Source organism: Pinus tabuliformis, chromosome 3_2 (assembly GCF_031772625.1).
Source record: "Pinus tabuliformis cultivar Carrire ecotype Pingquan chromosome 3_2, CPIR1, whole genome shotgun sequence".
In the NCBI taxonomy this organism is placed as follows: domain Eukaryota; kingdom Viridiplantae; phylum Streptophyta; class Pinopsida; order Pinales; family Pinaceae; genus Pinus; species Pinus tabuliformis.
The window spans coordinates 104,271,588-104,291,846 of NC_142302.1; the positions used below are offsets into that span (position 1 = coordinate 104,271,588).

The 20,259-nt window shown below is 38.5% G+C and overlaps 1 pseudogene; it reads right to left on the minus strand.

Moving 5' to 3' along the window:
• Nucleotides 1-2,484: 2,484 nt before the first annotated feature.
• LOC149180051 (uncharacterized) lies at nucleotides 2,485-3,070 on the minus strand (annotated as a pseudogene).
• Nucleotides 3,071-20,259: the final 17,189 nt, after the last annotated feature.

The window sequence follows — 20,259 nt, forward strand, 5'->3', positions numbered from 1 at the left end:
TCTACGATTTAATAAAAAAATTAACCTTATATTTCGTTTCATACAATTCAAGTGCATAGTAAAGAAGGGGTTTTACTCATACAAATGTAATAATATTTTAAAATATTTAAATATAATGTTTTTTATTTTTATTTTATATAATATTATATCCATAGGGTGGCGAGGAGAGAGAAACTTCAGATAAAAAGGTAAGATCTGATGGCATATGCACATTTAAAATAAAGCAGGGTTTTATTTATACTAATATGATAATATTTTATAAAGATTTAATAAAAAAATTTAAGATTTTTGTGAAATTATAGTGTATAATGTTGTGACAGGGTTCTTTAGGGACTGATTCACTCTGTGTGGATTGACTGAACGCAGAAACCTGGAACTGGCTATATATATATATATATATATATATCCAAGGGTTAGCTCAGTTGATCAAAATCAGTCTCGACATCGGGATGTCACAGGGTCCATTCTCCTCGAAGCCCTTGGGGTTAGGCCTAGCTAGTGGGCCGCGGGGCTAGACTCCCTTCAGGGTCGATCAGCCCAGAATTTTCCGTGGACATAGCGCCACCCATTGACCAGGGTGTCCGTGAACCACAACATATATATATATATATATATATATGATTTTCAAAAGTCAACTATCCACTTCATGTATATCAAAAGTTTATAAGAATTTTACTAGATGTTTAATATACATTTTCTCTCTTTTTTTGGAAATCCATCCCCTTTTTTTTGTGAATATCATATTTATGATTATGATTGTTAACCATGTTTAATTGTGTTAATAATTTGATCATAAGCATACATTTGCATACGTTTATATATGATTAATAATATAATAATATGCACATACATTTCTATTGATATGTGACAATAGTTAAATAAGGTTGTTTATATCATTATGCCACTCTCTATGGTTGAAGTTTTGTTTTAATTTCATTTGTTGATTATCCTTTTCATGTGATTAGAGGTCAAATATGAAGAGTGGGTTAACATGTTGAATATGATTTCAAGAGGTCGGGTAAGACTAGCGAAAATGGGATAAAGGTTTATGTGAGATAGAATTTATAGAGGTAGGTCAATTTTTTAAGAGGGTTAGGTTGGGCTACAACACCACCAAAAGGGTAACCACAAGTATCGTCAATGCAAAACTCTCTAACTTTTTAGGTTCCATCATGTTGTGTGACCTTTAGTCGTATTAAAAGTAACCACTATGATAATGCACATCTCAACAATCTTTCCCTCTAACTGCCATGGCATAGGTGTCAAAATATTCCTATCCATCATTTATCAACAATCTAGGGAAAAACTTGACACTTTTGTGTTAAGGAATGTGGTAGATGAACTATCACAAGCCATCCATGTTGTAGATCAATTATTTCACTCAACATAAATTCACTGTAGGTTTCTTTTGTAGTGAGTGGATCCACACTTATTACTATCCTTTTTCTTTCTTTTTATTTTTTTCTCAATCTAAGAATATTCAAACCTATTGGCATGGGCATATAAATTAGTCAAACAAAGTCCTCTATATATATGTGTGTGTGTGTGTGTGTGTGTGTGTGGAAGAAAAATCTTCACAATCGAAAGATGTTATTAAAAAATTCATATGAAGAAGATGAGGGTTGTTCTTAAACTACCCCTGAGAGAGTTTGACTTTTATGATGGCTCCCATCCTCAACCCCTCAACATGAAATTTGAATCTAAGACTTGTTGGTGACTAGACCCCACACAAACCAATTGATCAATACCTCATAAATATGTTTTTATCTTATCATATTTAAAAATATATATATTAGAAATTTTCCCTTTTGCATGACGTATTAAAAGAGGAAAGGTGCAAACCTTGGTATAGTAGATAAGTGTAACCTATTATTAATTTGATGTACCATATTTAAATATTTCTAGTTTACACAATGAGTATATAAAGGCAAGATGCAAACCTTAGGACCTAAAAGCAGATGGATTTTTATAATAAAGAGTATGTTTTCCTTCTGAGTGGTTCATTGGTTAACTTATATATATATATATATATATATATATATATATATATATATATATATATATATATATATAGATATATAGATATAAGTAAAAATAATTCTTTCATCCTAGATTTAGATTTACATGAATATATATTGGTTAAAATGACTTGTGGTTTAAAAAATCCACCCTTAAATTTAATTTCTTTTATTTAATGATGGAGGGGATCTGAACAACTAAACATTCAGTATTGAAACAAATTCAAAGAAAACATCCTAACCAAACTTGCGAAACATAACAAAAAAATTATAATAAAAATGACTACAATTTCTTACATCTTCAACATGGTCACTACTCAACCCCCATTTATATGCACAAGCAAAAGAACTTAACTATGTTGTGTTTTCCTAGTGACAATTATCAATATTTCATTTATTCAAACTAAAACTAGTCCAAATTTTGAAATAGGAGAAAAAAATTATCATTGTGATCTCTTGTTAAAACTCAAAAGTATAAAATCCCTCTAATTTTCTTAAAGACTCTGAAAATACCAATATCCTCACTCTTCCATTGAAGATGAATCTCCTCCCATGGGACCTTGGTCCACCTGAAGCCTGCCTCAAGAAGAGCCTTGAAGAATTCAACAATCCTATAAAAAAGCTCGTAAGCGAGCAACATTTGGGTTTGACCATAAATGAGCTGGTTCATATTTTTGTAAAGGAAGGGCATGGATTTCACATCATATAGCATATTGGACATCAAAAAAAAGTCTATTGGTAGTGAAAGAGGCAAGAAATAATTCACCAACATCAAGGCTTTCATTGTGGCTCATTATTGGAGGCATTTTTTTCCACATTTCTTTGGAGGATGGGGAGGAGCTCTTAGATGTTTTCAAAATAATGGAGGCACCTAGGGTGACAGTGATGCCTAGAATTCTAGTGCCAATGCCTAATTATATGAACCTCTTTCTCATGAAGCAGTCAAGTGCCCATGATGGCATGAGTAGCCATTGATTCAAAACCATAGATAAATCCCATGTTCAACATCCTGCCAAGGAATCAATTAGGTTCTCATGGTCATGAATAATCATGAAGACCAATCTCAAATAACAATGATCTCTACTTGCGCTGCTGAATTGTACCTTGACAAGATCAAGTGAGCATTGCCTACTTTAATTTTAGTATTAAACAAAGTTAGCATAGTTAGATTGTTCAATTAGGAAAATTTCTATAAGATGAGTGAAGTTTTTTGAGTGATAGTGATTGGAACTTCATGTCAAATAAAATTGAATGTAAGTTTAGGATGAAAGTGAAAAATGGTGGTAGTTTTGACTCCACTTACAACACAGGTGGAGAGGAAGGAAAGCTTGCAAAATTTGATTTGAATAATAATATTTAAAGGAGTATAGTAACACATTTTCAAGCTTAATTCAACTTGAGTTCTTAGAGAAGATGGGATTCTCTAATCTACACTAGAAACTTCGGCAATGCACATCGGTCTAAGTGAATGAAATTTCCACATCCATTACACTTACCCATATGTCAAATTTGGTGTCGTTAACTATAAACAAGGTGATATGAAGCAAAGAAGAATTCTTAGCAAGATCATTGTTAGATATTTAACATAGTTTAACCAACATGCTTGATACACTATCATTACATATCAAGCCTATAGGATATAGATGCTACAACATACCAAGTGTAGCATCCCTAGGGTCAACTCATGTTACTTGAGTCACAAGAAAATTTAACGGAAGTTAAAAGGTTCACTTTAATTTACAAACATAAAGAAGTGGTGTGCCCAGGATCAATGTGTGAACCTGGCTCATAAACCAAGTGCAAGGCCCCTAGATATAGCCCCAAAAATTCCACCCCTTTTTTTATACTTAAATTAAGTATAAATAGTTGACATATAATTTTAAAAAGAAAAAATAAAAATAGACCAATTTCAATCCTTTTCAATACATCAATCTATAGATATGAATAATTCCTACAAATGTTATTGATGGAGACATTAATATCAAGAGAATTCTCACAACAATTGAGAACACCAATACCTATTTTATCCATGAATGTTTCCTTAATTACTTTTTGATATATATATATATATATATATATATATATATATATATATATATATGTGTGTGTGTGTGTGTGTGTGTCTAGTGCACTAGGATTATGGAAGACTTGGTCATTGGAGTTGCTTCAAGATAAGAACAAGGATAGTGACCAACCTACATTGAAGAATCTACACTCATTTGGGTGAATGGTACCATTCACCCAAATGAGTGTAGATTCTTCAATGTAGGTTGGTCACTATCCTTGTTCTTAGCTTGATGCAACTCCAATGACCAAGTCTTCCATAATCCTAGTGCACTAGACCAATTTGATGACCCACTCGGTTTTCTACCCTACTAATTCCAAGGTACTCTTCTTCTTTTTGGCCCCTCAAGCCAATGTGGGGTTTTAGGAAGGAGAAGAGATAAATACTATCTAATAGGAATTGGACCGCAACCCTAATCTCCCCAGATCAACAAGTTCATATTCACCACATTATCCAACAAGTATTTGTTGACATTTTCTTCCTTACAGGGAAAAGCATCAACTTTGTCAGGTTTGTTTCCATAATCCCTCTATGTTTTTAAAGAGGCGGTTCTCCTCCATTTAAAAACACTCATACATAAAACTTGAGTATCAAAGAATAAAAATTCAACTCATGAACCTATAAGTGGACCAGGTGTTCTTGGAAAGAAAGGAAAAATAATAGAATAAATTAAATTCTCATAATTTCATTCCACATTGTAAGCATAAGCATGTCTGGAAACACATTTGAAGCTAATTTAAACAAATAGAAATAGAAAGCGTTGGTCCACATATTCAAATAACTATAAAATGATGTCATGCATTTGGAATCACAAGATCATAGGAAAACATCCATGATATTCTTACTTCTTATCTGGAATTTAAAGTTTGAGAACAAAAAATGAAATGATTTCTTGAAATAAGATATTCACAAGAGTCAAAATTAATATACAGACTTAAAATTTTAGAATAGAGTTAAGTGCCTAAAGTATAGTCACAAAATAGTGTTACTTAATCATAAAAATAAAATGCATTTGACCCCCTAAGGGGGCTGGGATTGGTATCTTGTGGACCAATAGTGATGATAAAAGGTACTTGGAAGAAGAAAAGAGGAAATATAGTCAAAGATTAACCTTAGAAAAAGATGAAACAATTCAATAAAGTGGTATTAATCCAAGGATGAGAAGATAGAATGGAATTAATTCAAAATATGACATAAAAAATTATAGAAGATCAAATGTGGAATTATTAATCCCTTGTTGTTGAAGAAACATCTATTTTATATGGCTCTAGGAAAAATCATTATCCCAACTGCTTGAGAAGATATTGACGATTAAGTATTTCTTTTAATGATTGGTGTACCTATTCTTCAATATACTCTTTCATGGGAGGAACAATGATGATTTTATTTACTCATAACTCAAAAACCTCTTCCTTGATTTCTTGCACATCGTATCATAGTTGTCTGACCATAGATAATTAGTCCTCATTTTCATTGACAAAAGTAACCAACCACTTTTTAATATAGGCCTTCGAAAAGTTTGTTAAATTATCAAATTCAAAACCCAACAATGTTTTAAAACTATCTAATTCTTCTTTTAATATATCTCAAGGAATCATCATGGAATCTTTGATTATTTATGGGCCCAAAAGGTCCTTGACAACTTTAACTACTTTGATAAAGGTGGTACTTATACAATCATCAATATTTGAACACTCAATAATGGCATCTTGTAACATTTTTATTCTAGCAAACCATCTAGATTTGATATGCTTTATCCTCTTCGAATTTGGAAGGTTTTTCTATGTTCTTTGGAAGTCGCATAGAGTATTGACTTTATTTATAAAAGTAGGCAATCAATTATCAACAAATTATTGATCATCCTGGAGATCATTCTTTAGATATTTAATAAATGAACAAATCCTTTGGGTTAAGTACCTTATATGTAAAGGAATTTCCCATACTTCAACAATTTATAGTCACTTTTTTTTTCCCAAAGAGAAAATCCGTAATTTTATTCAAAAGAAAAAAATTACATGTTGTAGATGCTATAAGCATATGCAGAAGGCTGTCCACGAGAGGGACAAGTTACAAGAAAATAAAGAAAAAGATAGAAAAAAACCCCGCAGACCTATACTTTTCTGCCCTTTTTCTTTTCCACCCTTCTCCAACCTCCCGAATCGGGAGTGGGTGTAATAATGGCAAGCTGGTTTTCCGGAGAGGTCAATGGAAGTTCCTTTTCAGATTCAGATCCCTCCGATCCATGTGTTCTCTTTATTCCACTAACTTCCAGTTGAGGTTCATGCTGCTGTTGAGATATATTTGGCCCCAAATTTGCGTCTGGAGTAGATTCATCCTGATTGTGCTCCTGTCCTGAGAAAAATTCAGATTCCATTTGGTTCTCTGGAGGTTCTGATTGCATGTCCTCCTCTTCTTCCAGCAGGACGATCTGCTGCCAGCCCCTGGGCTTTTTTTGTTGTTTCTTTTTCCCTTTAGGGTCTTTTCTGGTCAGCGGACAGTTGTATTGGAGATGACCGGTTTGCAGGCAGTTCCGGCATCTAAAAGCAGTGTTCTCATAGTCAAGTGGTTGAGTTCTGGTTGTGTTGTTGTAAACCAAAGTGACATGATCAGGCAATCCTTGACTCAGGTCTACCTCGACACATATTCTAGCAAAAGTGACAATTCCTTTGCTAACTCTGTCTTCATCTATTTTTAGGAAATTCCCCAATGAATTCCCAATAGCTGATAAAACTTTGTAGTGCCAAAAATGCAGAGGGAGGTTATGGAGCCTTACCCAAACAGGCATTGTAGAAATTTTCATTGTGTTTGCATCAAAACCATCAAACCATGGAGTGATGAAAAGGCCAGCATTGCCCCAAAACCAAGGCCCCTGTTGGATAATACTGTCTCGTTCCTGTTCAGTACTGAAGCAGACAATGAAAAATCCCTTTGAGCAAAGGTGTACATCACAGTTGTTTGTCCATGAGGAGTAAATCCACTGATGAAGAGCATCAGATTTTGGCCAGAAGCCATTGAATCTACAAATGACTGCATTTTTGGAAAGTTCAGAGTGTAGTTCAATTACCTCAGGTATATGTACTTTGAGCAATGGGGTTTCCTTTTTTTGTTCCACTATATAGGGTCCTGGTAACTCTGTTTCTGGCGCTGATTTATTCTGCGCTATTCCTTTTCCTTTGACAGCGTCACGGAAGGAGCCAGAGTATTTTGTGTTGTCCCTATTGCAGCCACCACGCAGACGCAGGTTGAGAAATATGGTTGAGTTATTGTTGATACTATACTCCTGAAGAGATAGGTGGTCCTGTAGACAGCGTCCGGCGAAAATCAGATTTTGGTGATTGATGGGAGTCCCAATCTGGTTCTGTATTTCTTTCTTTAGCTCCAGTATAAGCAGCCCCCTATTGAGCCTCATACAGTGATGGCTTCCGTCTGTCTTTTTGATAAAGATATTAAACCATATTTCATCCACGCAGCTTGTTTTTATAATTTTGGGGTCACAAAATGTAAAATTGGTCGATTTTCCTGCAAGCCCCACTGAAACCCAACAGATATTAGTTTGTCTGTCTCTTGAAAGATTCAGATTTGGGTAATGCCGGTCATTTTTGATATATTCTGTCACCGAACCGCAACCTATGTGGCCCTTTGAGGTCGACCCTCCAACCCTCGTGCTGAGATACCTCCGAGAAGGTTGGGGCCAGGATGCAGAAAAACCTTCTTCGCTTATCCGCCCACATATCAATCCGATAGTGTTAAATCCGATGACAGGGGATGGCGCAGGCAGTACAGGGGATGGAATGACTGTATCAGAAGTCCATGAGCCAAGAACCCCAGCCTCCGACCCATCGAATAGTGGCGGGAAAAATCGAGGACAACTCTCCGAGAAGGAAAACAGAAGGACAGAAACCCCGCCGAGGAAGCCGAGATCCTGGAGCTGTGTATATGACCAGAAAAACCCAATTTGGATTTGAGAAATATGGAGTGTTACCTGGACCGGGCGAATATTTTCCTGCCAGAGCGAGGGAAAGCCAAGCGTCCGGCTACCACCTTCTAGCGCGATAAAGCGATCCTGGGGGAAGGACCCTGCACTGGTCAAAGGAGCGATCGCCATGGAGAGTTATGCACAGTTCCCGCCTCTGGTTCTTCCCGCCAAAAAAAGTTTATAGTCACTTATTAATATTAGATGTGACATATGATCTAAAAAAATATAAAATTAATAAGCGATGAGCCCCACTATTACAGCAAGAATGTTGCAACTCCCAAGGCTACCAACTCTAATTATCAATCCAGAGTTCATGCAAATTTTTGTAGCTACTACAATCCCCCTCCAAAATTTTTCCCATGCTTTGGTTTTGGAGCCTCCCTTTGGTCATTGGTCTTATTTCTTCCAAGTGTCAAGTTTTATTCTTTGAGTATTAAGTATCACAACCTCTCACTCTTTCATGTCAAGGTTGTGATATTCCATTTATGCATTTCCTTACATAGCTATTGAATGTTGTATGATAACACCCAATACTTGACGATAATTATTATTCAACTTCTGATAGATATAAAATGCACATTTTTTAAAACAAGCTTAGGCATGTCCCGATGACACTGATTACATGCCTTCATTTGAGGGATTGTGCGGTTCCTTGTGGTAGTTAACTGCGCAACTCCTTGTCAGAGTCACCTATGCAACCCCTTGTGACAAACAATTGCACAATTAGTTGTGGAAGTCAATTGCGCACTCCCAAGGGATAGTCAACTATGCACTCCACTGAGATAGTCAACTGCGCAGTCTCTTGAGCCAATGAGCTACACAATTCCTGGAGTAAGGAAATTGAAAATTCCTTGAAAATAGGAAGCATGCACTTCCCAATGATATCTCATTCACACTTCTAGATGGAAGTGTGGCACGTGTTTCCAAGTTTTTATCTTACATTTGTCAGCTTACTAAGTTTAGCTCCTTGATTTTAAGCATGCATGATCCAAACCCTAACCCTAACCTCGTGAGTGCTCATCTATATAACAATTCATCCTAGAGCTCAATGCTCACACTCATATTTTGAGCTCTATCCCCTCTTGTGAGCATAAGGAGCTTTTCTTTCCATTTGTGTTGTTTTTCCAGGTAAGTTTCCCAATTGTCACTTTTTGTCGTTTTTTCTATTGCTTTTGTTGCTTTTGCCTTGTTTTCATACAAAAATTGTTATTTTAATCATTATTAGCCTCTACAAGTGTTGTTTCAATCTTTTATGCTTCTTTTCTAGTGTTGCTTCGCATTCTATATCTTTTTACATGCCAATAATAATTGTTGTTGGGTATATTAATGCATGCATGTATTCCTACTTTCATTTGTTGAAAATAGCAACAAGAAATGCTAAATATAGAAGTGCTAAATTTAGTACTACTATAAATAGCATTTCGGGATACCTTCCTATTTTACTTAGTCCCTGAACTAAAATAGAGAAGTAAAAATTCGAATTTGATCTTAGCAGTTGTTTGTAAAATAATTAATTAATTCACCATGAGTTAATTAGTTATAGAAAATCAAACATGAAGTCTAGGTGGGGACATGCAACAGTTTCTCCATTGATTGAGGAATTTATCCATCAATTAAAGAGATATGGATGAGTTGTAATTAGTTGGCTCAGTTAATTGAGTCAAGTCCAGTTAGATTAATTCAAATAGTTTGTTGAATTCATTGTAAGTTCAGTTAGTTAATGCATGCATGCATGTAACTGTTGCACTTATGACAGAGACCCAATTGAGATTAGATGGAGGGACAGTGTAATATCAATTGCAGGAATATTCCATTGTGAATATCTCTTGCATGAAAAAGGAATTATTTCCTTTAGGATTTCGCAATTACTTCTTCAGTTTTTGTGAGTGTGATGAGGCCAATTCACACATGTGGCATCACTGGACCCCAAGAAAAACTGCACAAGGAAATAGGAGGCTTGGAGGGCTTGAGGAGGACATATACTGTGTCTATTTAGTCTGTGAGCTATATTGTTTGATTGCAGAGAGAGCAGGATAACTTGTTAGATGATTCTTTTTGTAACTCGAACATATTTCTAGTTGTATGATAATATAGAGATTGTGGTCTTAGGCTGAGGCTTTCCCCGGGTTATTTCTTCTATGTTATGTGTGATTGATTTCTCATTCTTAGTTATGTGTGTTCTCATTGATCTTTCTCAATTCGATTAAAGCTTCCACAAAGTTTGTTGTAGAAGTAGATCTTGTATTTTGCTTTAGTATATTGCATAATCTGTTGATCTACAGTGCGAATTTCTACATGGTATCAGAGCAAAGGTGATCAAGGTGAAGAAAAGTATACAAGAAGGGAGAAGTTCGAAGTTTGTGGTTCTTGAATATAGAAATCAAGTTCTTATCACATCTCAATTTCACTAATGGCGTTCAATGGTTTAAGACTCGAATATGCTCTTGATGGTAGTTCAAATTATATAGCCTGGAAGGATCGCATGGAAGCAGTATTAGAGGATAACGGTCTAAAGGACTTCATTGATCAAGAATTCCCCAAGCAACTGATGCTACTGAATTGGTAGAATGGAAGAAATGTGTGGCTAGAGCAAGGAGAATCCTTCTAGAAGGAGTTCCAAACCACATAGTCTCGAGTCTCCATAGGAAGGAGACACCATTTTCGATATGGAAAACATTGAAAGATCTATATCAAAATAGCAGTGATCAGAGGACGTTGCCGCTGAAAGACAAGCTTCAGAAAATCAAGTGTGAAAAGGGCAACACGATCTCTACATATCTAAACAAGCTCACCACCTGCAGGGATGAGCTTGAAAGTGTAGGGATCATGACCGCTGATGATAACATGGTGAGTCTTGCACTCCTCAATCTTATTAAGAGCTGGCATAGCTACCAAGACTCGGTTAATGCAAGAGAAAAACTGCCAGATTGGGAATGACTTTGGTTGGATTTGATGTAGGAGGAGATAAGAAGAAGCACTAGAGATTGATCCTCATCAAAGCAAGATGTTGAGGAAAATCTAGCCTTAGCAAGTAAGGTGAGGAAAGGGAAAGGGAAGGTGTCCCATCCAAAATCTGATCTTCCCATGGTGGGAAGAAGTTTGACAAATCGAAAGTGTGATGCTTTCATTGTCATAAAGTGGGCCATTATGCTACAAATTGTCCAAGAAGGGATCCTCGAAGGGATCTGATGGTGAGGCACTGGCATCACAGTTTGAGTGGGATTTCTCTCTTATTGCATGCATGGTTTCATCCATGGTGGGGTGTCTGTGGTACCTGGACAGTGGAGCTTCATTCCACATGTCAGGTGACAAGAATATTTTCAGTACCTTGGAGGAGAAGGATCTCCAGATGCGGATCGAGATGGGCGATGATGGAAAGTACCGTGTTTCAGGTGAAGGTACAGTTGTGTTTCATAGGGAGCATGGGGCTCCCCTCACCCTGATTGATGTTAAGTATGTACCAGGTCTGAAGAAGAATCTTGTGTCTGTTGCTATGCTAGAAGATAAAGGCTATGATGTAGTCTTTAGCAAAGGAAAGGTATTCCTGAGGCATATCTGCACTAGATAGACATAGTGAATAGGGATTCGAGTTAAGGATCTCTACAAGTTGGAGGTAGACGACTATGTTGCATTGAGTTCCAAAGCTGAGATGCTGCAGAGCCAAGATGTTGGCGAGCTATGGCATAAAAGATTGGGCCACTTGCACTAGGGAGCCTTGAAGATCATGCAACAGATTTCTACCGGACTACCCAAGGGAAAACTGGAGCAAACGAATACATGCAAAGGTTGTACCTTGGGTAAGTATGCAAATTCTTCCTTTTTGAATCAAGACAGTAGAGCTGGAGCAATCCTAGAGCAAGTTCACTCAGATGTTTAAGGACCATTCTCTATAGCCTCCACCGCTAAACAAAGGTACTATGTTATTTTTATTGATGATTTTTCTCATAGTTGCTAGATCTACTTTATGCAAAAGAAGGATTAGACCTTCTTGAGGTTTTGTGAGTTTAAAACCTTGGTGGAGAAAGAATCTGGAAAGAAAATAAAAGCCTTGCGTAGTGACAATGGTGGAGAGTATGTCTCCCAACAGTTTAAAGACTTATGCGCTGCAGAAGGAATTAAACGAGAGTTTATGACACCCCATAACCCACAGAAGAATGGGGTGGCCAAAAGGAAGAAAAGATCGATTGTGGGAGCAGCTCAAGCGATGTTGCATGACCAAAGCCTACTACTGCATTTGTGGGCTGAGGCATGCAATACAGTAGTATACTTGTAGAACAGAATCCCACACCATATACTGGGAATGAAGACACCGATGGAGGTCTTTTCTGGTAAGAAACCAGATGTAAGTCACTTCCGAAACTTTGGATCATCAGTTTACTGTCATGTGACCAAATATGGCAGGAAGAAGCTAGACCCAACAGCTGAGTTGGGAATACTTGTGGGATACACGGATACACGCCACAACTATTGGGTGTACCTGCCTACGAGTCAGAGGACTGTGGTATGCAGGGATCTAAAGTTCGACGAGCAGAAAGCCATGTGATTATCACTTGAGAGGGAGCTCAAGTTACATGCAGAGGAGGAACTTTCAGTTCCTAAGGAGAAGGAGCCTCAGATTGATGCGGAGCAACTGCATGTAGAGAATCCAGGAATGGAGACATCCACTCATGCTGAGACTTCCAGAGATGGGTGGAAATGCTCAAGGGAAGCTGACATGTTGATGCTAGATGCGTGGAAGAATGTAGGACAGCCATCTTCTCAACGTAGATAGAGGAGGTCGCCCGAGCGGTACACTAGGTACATGGCCCTAGTTGGGGAGTGTGTAGATATTGAACCTTCTTCATTCGAGGAGGCAGTGCAGCAACCAGTCTAGGTTGATGCAATGGTAGAGGAGTACGACTCTATCATTCAGAACAGTGTGTGGGATGTTGTCCCAAGACCTCAGGGTAAGTCAGTGTTGAGTTCTAGATGGATTTATAAGGTAAAGCAGGAAACTAATGGCAGTGTTGAGAAACATAAGGCAAGGTTTGTTGCCCAAGGTTTCTCACAAGTCGAGGGGATTGACTACGATGAGACTTTTGTTCCCGTAGCAAGGTACTCATTGATTAGATTGATATTGGCACTATCAGCTCAGATGGGGTGGAAAATCCACTAGATGGACGTGAAGACAACATTCCTCAATGGGAAGATTGAGGAGGAGGTGTACATTGAGCAGCCAGAGGGTTTCAAGACCTTCGATCGTGAGCCACATGTGTGCCGACTCAAGAGGGCTTTGTATGGGCTGAAGCAAGCACTTCGTGCTTGGTACACTAGGATCGATAGCTATTTCACCAAGTTGGGCTTCACCAAGAGTGAAGCAGATGCGAACCTTTATCACATCATGGTAGAAGGTAAACCATTAATCATTGTTCTTTATGTCGATGATATGATTTTGACATGTGATGATCAGCTGATAAAGTCTTGCAAGGAGGACCTTGCAAGAGAGTTCGAAATGAAAGACATGGGTCTTATGCACTACTTTCTAGGCATGGAGGTGTGGCAGAAATATGGTGAAGTATTTGTGTCTCAAGGCAAGTATGCCAATGAGATACTTAGGCACTTTCACATGGAGAAGTGCAAGCCCATGTAGACTCCTCTAGTTGGGAATAGGAGGAAGGAGGATGTTACTTCAGGTGAGGTAGTAGCTGCTACTGTTTATCGGTAACTGGTGGAATCACTTATGTATCTGTTGAACACATGACCTGACTTATGCTTTGCGGTGAACTAGCTGAGTCAAGCTATGGTTTAGCCTACCAAGCTGTTTTGGAAGGCAGTGAAGCATGTGCTGAGATACCTCAGAGGCACATCTCAGTTCAGAGTGTGATACATATGGACAGAGGCGGTGAAGCTTCAGGGCTTCACAAATGTGGATTGGGCAGGGAGTCCATCAGACTAGAAGAGCACTTCTGGATGAATCTTCAACCCTGGTTCAGCTGCAGTTTCCTGGTACAGTAGGGAACAGAAATCAGTTGCACTTAGCTCAACAGAGGTTGAATACATGGCTGCTAGTTAGGCTGCATGTGAGTCCATTTGGATGCGGAAGATTCTAGTGAGATTGTTTGGTCAGAGGATGGATCCAACCGTGATCTACTGCGATAATCTGAGTTGTATCAAACTCTCTGAGAATCTAGTTTTCATGACAGGTCCAAGCACATTGATATCCGGTATCACCATCTTCAACACTATGTGGTCAAGAGGATCATGTTGTTGCTATATGTTTCGACCGAGGAATAGGATGCAGATATTTTGACAAAGACATTGTCAAAATGCAAGTTCGAGTTCCACAGAGATAGGATTGGGGTTACTGATAATCCTTTTCTTTTTGAGAGGGAGTGTTGAAAAGAGCAACAAGAAATGCTAAATAAGAAGTGCTAAATTTAGTAATGCTATAAATAGCATTTTGGGATACCTTCCTATTTTAGTTAGTCCTTGCACTAAAATAGAGAAGTAAAAATTCGAATTTGATCTTAGCAATTGTTTGTAAAATAATTAATTAATTCACCATGAGTTAATTAGTTGTAGAAAATCAAACATGAAGCCTATGTGGGGACATGCAACAGTTTCTCCATTGATTGAGGAATTTATCCATTAGTTAAAGAGATAAGGATGAGTTGTAATTAGTTGGCTTAGTTAACTGAATCATGTCCAGTTAGATTAATTCAAACAGTTTGTTGAATTAATTGTGAGTTCAGTTAGTTAATGCGTGCATGCATGTAACCGCTGCACTTCAGATAACTGAATATTCTCTCATAAATAACTCATGCATGTTAGTTCAAACAGAGACCCAGTTGAGATTAGGAGGGACAGTGTACTAGCAGTTGCAAGAATATTCCATTGTGAATATCTCTTACATGCAGAAGGAATTCTTTCCTTCAGGATTACGCAGTTACTTCTTTAGTTTTTGTGAGTGTGATGAGGCCAATTCACACATGTGGCATCACTAGACCCCAAGAAAAATTGCACAAGGAAATAGGAGGCTTGGAGGGCTTGAGGAGGACATATATTATGTCTATTCAGTCTGTGAGTTGTATTGTTTAATTGCAGAGAGAGCAGGATAACATGTGATCTGATTCTTTTTGTAACTCGAACATATTTCCAATTGTATGATAATACAAAGATTGGGGTTTTAGGATAAGGCTTTCCCCATGTTATTTCTTCTGTGTTATATGTGATTGATTTCTCTTTCTCAGTTATATGTGTTCTCATTGATCTTGCTCAATTCGATTAAAGCTTCCGCAAAGTTTGTTATAGAAGTAGATCTTGTATTTTTCTTTAGTATATTGCATAATCTATTGATCTACAGTGGTAATTTCTACATCATTATCATTCTCACTTGATGTGAATGCTTGTTTGGATGGATCTTGAGACAATCTACAACCTTCCTCTCTTCAGTTAGCAGATTTCGATATTTGCTTTCCGTTGGAGAAAATTATGTAGATCCTACGGCTTCCTTCCCACCTCAACTACACATTGGGAAATCCTAGCCACTAGACATTCCCTCTTACTCTTTGTGACTACGCATTATGTAATACCAGGGCCTCAGCTACACATTGTGCATTCCTAGCCAACAGTGAGGCCCATCCTATCCACTGTCATTGCAAACTATGCAATAGGGAAGCCTCCCTCCATCAATAACTACACAGTGCATAGACTCAAGTCATAGTCTGTCTCTCTGCTGACAAGCCTTGTACAATACCCTCTCAGTCACGGTGCAATGCAAATCTCCTATGACCAGTGAGTCACTTTTCCTCCCCCTATGCTCAATCATTCTGCAATCCCTCTCTCAATCTTTTGTTTATGATTGGTTAATAGACTATCTAATCTTTTGTGGTACTAACTTGTTATTTCCGTAAGTGCATTTGTTTCACCAGGTACTGCAGATCTGGATCACATCAGTCTTTCATCATCCACCAACACCATACCTCCCTCCATAATGAAAGGACCATCAAAAGAGGCCACAAAATCAATATTGAGGATTACACAAGCAGTACCTTTATAGGAGTGCCCATCCTGATAGATACTTAATGCTTCATTGATAAATATTCAATTATCACATGGATAATGAAAAAATATGGCTTTAATACAAAGGAGTTCTCAGAGGATATTAAAGATATGGAAGTTTATGTGAATATCCAGAAGTCAAGGTTCTGTAAAGTTTCTTACATGTATCCTATGTTACCTTGTGTCGATGCTATCAAATGGGTATTGTTGGGTATAGACACTAAGAACATGGCTCTTAACAATGTTAGTGGTGAACAATTTTCCTCTTATCTGCCACATGACTTGCATTCATACTACAAGTTGCCCAAGCCTGAGAAACACTTGAATTCCTAGTTTTATGTAGCTTGGGGTTGTTTGGACACAAGGGAAGTGATTTAGTCATCGTGGTAAGAACCGACTAAGTTTCGCTAAAAGGTAGATGGTATCTACAGGATCAAATCCCTAAATAAATTTTATCAATAGTTGATGGCTATGAGCTGCAGGATATATGGGTGAAGGAACATTGAATTTTGTGATGAAGGATGGATCTTTATGCTTTATTCACTTGTCACAGAAGAAAAAGTATTGAATTGATCAAACATGTCATCCCAACAGCTAAAGATTAATGTGATTAAGGAAAAAGAAAGAACACAAGGAAAGAAACCACAGTTTTACATGTCTGTCTACATACTAGATGGTACTTGTGTCTAACATCATTTCCCAAATCTAGGATGGGAGTGGACCCCAAGAGAGATCTCTATCAATGTTTATTGCAGGTTATTATCAGATTACATCTACAAAGGTGTTTACGAAAATCTTGTTGAGAACTTATTCATGGTACTATATCAAATGATCTTTGAACTGGAAGCCTATTGCATGTCTCACGATGCTAGAACAATAGTTGAAAATATAGTATATTAGTTTGCCTCATCTTAAGGCACATACCATAAAGTATTCAGTTCTCACATGCCCCCACATTTCATTCCAAGGTATGCAACTAATAAGGTATTCACGCAGGAGGTGTTGGAAATAATACTGAGAGGGGGGGGGGGGGGGGTGAATCAGTATTATCAAATCAAACACTCTTCCATTTCCATACTCAGATACATATATGCTACTTTAGTTAAGGGAACCCGCGTGTACACGCAACTGTGTTTAATGCAACTAGCGTATATCCAGTAAACTTATGATTCATTTAATCCTTTATATGTTGTTCTTTAATCAGTGCATCAGAACTTCATTAACCATATGAACAGTAAACAGGTGCAGTAAAACAGAACAGATCATCACACATAAGAAGCACACATGAACACCATGATATAAGGTGGAAACCCAAAGCGGGACAAAAACCACCTGCTGCTATTTTCTTTAATATAAGAAAAACCTATTTACAATTTTGTACTGGTGATCTGAAAATCACCCTATGAGTGACCTCAGTTGAAGATTTATTAAACAAAAAGGTATTACAGACCCATGTGCTGGTGTGTGTGTTCTATGTTATTGAAGCAACAGATCGATCAAATTGCCAATACACAGAAAATAAATAGAAAGACAGCAGAGAAATACAGTAAGCAATACAAAGACACAAATAGTTTTTAATAAGGAGTTCACCCTATTCTCCAGGGCTACATCTCCGGTCCAACTTCAGTGGTGGCCTTGTTTTATTGTGTCTTTCAGCAAAGAAATTACAATGCAAGGACTCAATATGAGTTCTCCTGAAGCAGATTTTGCTTGGCATGGTGGTTCTTGGATTCCCCAAGCCACTTGGAGTACATAGACTCTTGTTCTTCCTACCAGCTCTATGAACCTTGGTCCACAATGGAAAGAGCCAACTGTGATGCTCAATCCGGACAGATTCCTCTATGGGAATTCTTGATTCTTCAAGCTCTCTGGTGCTCGATGCTGCCTGTGGTCAGCTCGGCCCTCTATCTCCTCTACTTGGCTTTATTGCTCTCTGTGCTCAGTCCTCCTCTCAGGGTTCACTGTTCACTGTCTCTCTCGATCGCTTGGACTCTTCGCTCTCCCTTTCTCAATCCCCTTTGGTTGTCTTTGTTCATGGCTTTAGCCATTCGATCTCCATGCCTGTTTGGTTCCTCTCCTTCCTGCGTCGATTCTCCTTCCACCTGTGTGCTGGAAGTTCCCTATTCGGCGTCAACATGAACGCTCGGGAAGTATCCACGTGTCTCCATCGGAACAACGCCAGCCTATTCATCGATTCGTCTCTTTCTCCACCATGGTGGTCAATGGATTCCAAATCCCCTTAAATCGTGGCTTAATTCCCTGTCAATTATGCTCTATCTATCGGACGCAATCTCAGCCGTCCGATCTGGGCTCCTCTAGATCCAACGTCATATGCACGCCGAGCATGATTGACTTGCTCGACCGATAACGTGCGATCACAGAGGTTTTTTCTCTCACCTTCGCTACCACGCATCGATCGTTGAGTGTGATCGCTCCATTTTCTCCAAAACCTCTTATCGTTCAAGGGCGCCCCAATCAAACTGTCGGTTTCTAGGTTGTGGGTCCCACCTTTGTACGATGGTGCTTTTCGTTTTTCCGCCCACGGTCCTCTAGCTCCCAACGTGACTGAGTGCTTAAGGCTCTACCATTTCAACCCTGTTCGGCGCTAATCATGCATTGAAAATCAGCTCCTTTTCCCCTTCTGGGGCTCCAAGGGGCTACATCGACCTCCTACGCAGTCTCCATGGGCCTCGGTCAGCGTGCTTTGGTTGAGATCCTCGTCGTTCCGCACCGGCTGCCATGGCCACTGGTTCAGGGTGTTTTCAATTGCTGTTTTGGATTCTTCAAGGATTTTTTTCGTCCCGATATAGTCATGGTTCTATGACAGTCATTTATGGATCTGATTCAGATCACGGCCTCCATACTGAAAAGCTTTTGGACCACCAAAAGTTGGTTTTTTTTCAAGCATCGACTAAGTGAGGAAACTGTTGTCTTACTTGTCCAATCTCAATCCACTTCGCACTGCTTGGCTTCGAACCTTTAATCCCAATCCTGAGGTATTCCACCTGTCCACTGCACATCGTCCTTACCTTCTTGTCCAACACTATATCTTCCTGCAACTCATTAAGATATTTAGGTAGCAAGTCATCAACAGAAGGCAATTGACTCTGCTCTTCAGGGTCCTCAATCATTGAAGGTTCAAACAACCTCAAGCAATTTGCGTTCACGATTGAGTAGATGTGCATGTAAGCTGGCAGATCAAGGCGAAAAGCATTCTCACCAATCTTCTCAAGTATCCTGCAGGGTCCATACCTGATAGGTTTTAGCTTCTTGCCTTCACCTTGCATCCTGTCCTTGCCGATATACAGCCAGACTTGATCTCCATCTTGAAAACTATGCTCCATCCGATGCTTATCATGCCTAGCCTTGTACTTGGCCTGGCTCTTTTCCAGCTGTTCCTATACTACCTGGTGGATCTCTTGGATCTGTTCAATGAACCTAGTTGCCCTTTCCACATCACTGTGTCCATCAACCATGGTATCTTTACCAAAAACAAAATCCAAGGGAGACCTTGGTATGAAACCAAAGCAAGTCTCAAAAGGAGATCTCTGGGTAGAAGAGTGTTTGGCTCTATTGTAAGCATGTTGCACATAACACAAGTGCTTATCCCAAATCTTAGGGTGTTTGCTACAATATCCTCTCAGTAACTGGATCACTGCCCTGTTAACTACTTCTGTTTGGCCATCTGTTTGTGGATGAAAAGTTGTGCTTTTCTCTAATTTGGTGTCCATTAGTTCCCACAGACTGGACCAAAACTTCCCCACAAATCCGGTGTCTCGATCAGATATAATAGAAGTGGGTAATCCAAAATGAACCCATACATGTTCAAAGAATAATTTTGCAGTTTGTTCAACTGTAATCTGTTTACTACAGGGTATCAAAATACACATTTTGCTGAACCTATCCACAACAACATATAGATAATCATGACCTTTCCTAGATTTAGGTAGTCCTCCAACAAAATCCATGGAAATGCTTTCCCAAGGGTGAGAAGGAACTGGCAAGGGAGTGTATAAGCCTAGTTTTTTGTTGTTGGGCTTGCTTTTAGCACACATAGCACACCCCTTTACATATCTAGAAACTGTCTCACTCATTCTTGGCCAATAGCAGAACCTTTGCAGCTGTGCAACTGTTTTACTTACCCCAAAGTGACCTGATAT